The following is a 1585-nucleotide window of genomic DNA, read 5'->3' as shown; positions in this document are numbered from 1 at the left end:
GTATTCTATATGGAGCCTGCAGTTGTGACACTGGGTGGGACATCTTTCCCTGTGAGCCAGTATAAAGTAAGCTTTCCGTTTCTCTAATGATTATCACTGAAAGGATTTCCAAAAGTTGCTTTAAGACCTTGGAATTGGATAAACGTGTTTAGGACTGAGAATGCTTTTTATTAATGAGTTTGAAGAACTCTTCCTCCATTGTACAGACAACAAGGTTTTTAATCACTGGTACAAACCTTTGCACATTCCGAGGCAACAATCATAATGATGTAACAGTCTTACGATGTGTAACAGAGAGGTTTTGAGGTTTCTGTCCTTTGGTTGTGAATGTACTGCTTCCTCTGGTGTTGAATCTGCCAGACACTTCCTCTCACTTTTACCCTTAGTCCCCCTTATCTGAGCTTTCGCTTTCGCAGTTTCGCTTTCTTTGGTTTGGGTTTAGTTACCCCAGTCAACCAAGTCTGGAAGCAGATGATCCTCCTTTGGGCTCCTGGTCAGGAGGCCAGAGTAGCGTCTGCTGCTTCCGAACATCTACTTTGAATAAGTAGACGCACTCCATCTCATCACGTAGGCATGCTGTCGTCCACATCACCACAAGAAGGAATGTGAGTACAGTATAAGATATTCTGAGCGAGAGACCAGATTCACATAACATTTACTACAGTATATTGTTATAATTGTTCTATCTTATTAGTAATGTTAATCTCATCCTGTGCCTAATTACTAATTAAACTTTATCACAGGTCCAATAGTATATATTGGGTTCAGTAGTACCCGCGGCTTCAGGCACCTCCTGGGGATCTTAGAAAGTATCTTCCACAGATAAGAGAGAACTACTGTATTTCTCACCCAATAATTTATTTCCTCTCCTCTTTAAATCATTCCTCTTTTTACTCTTAACACAACTTTCACACTGCAGCAACTTAAAACAGCAACTTAAAAGCTGCCATAAATTACTTTAAAGTTTTTGATGTTTTTATTTTCCATAATTTTAATAGCTTATGAGCACCAAGTCAAATTGAAACACACAGCAGTGTTGTTGAGTACAGGTTAGCTTAATGTATCTCTTGTGATATATGGATGGCTCTCCAGTGTAGAGAGTGGTCGTATTCCTATCTTTCCATCTCCATTTGTGGCAACAGATACTCCTTCCAGATTTTTTTCTCTGTATACTTCAAAAACATACTATATTTTTGGATTACTAGCCCTCCTCCTGTAAAGAAGTATGAAATAGAACATTTTTATTGAAATGGGAAAGAGACATATCTTTTTTTTAAATAATAATTTTTTATTATGTTATGTTAGTCACCATACAGTATATCCTTAGTTTTTTTTTTTTTAAAGATTTTATTTATTTATTCAGCAGAGATAGAGATAGCCCGCAAGAGAGGGAACACAAGCAGGGGGAGTAGGAGAGGAAGAAGCAGGCTCCTAGCGGAGGAGCCTGATGTGGGGCTCCATCCCATAACGCCGGGATCACGCCCTGAGCCGAAGGCAGACGCTTAACCGCTGTGCCACCCAGACGCCCCTATCCTTAGTCTTTAATGTAATGTTCCATGATTCCTTATTTGCGTATAACACCCAG

Source organism: Ursus maritimus, unplaced genomic scaffold, assembly GCF_017311325.1.
Source record: "Ursus maritimus isolate PB19 unplaced genomic scaffold, ASM1731132v1 scaffold_4, whole genome shotgun sequence".
NCBI classification, from domain to species: domain Eukaryota; kingdom Metazoa; phylum Chordata; class Mammalia; order Carnivora; family Ursidae; genus Ursus; species Ursus maritimus.
Note: the sequence above shows the minus strand (reverse complement) of the source record.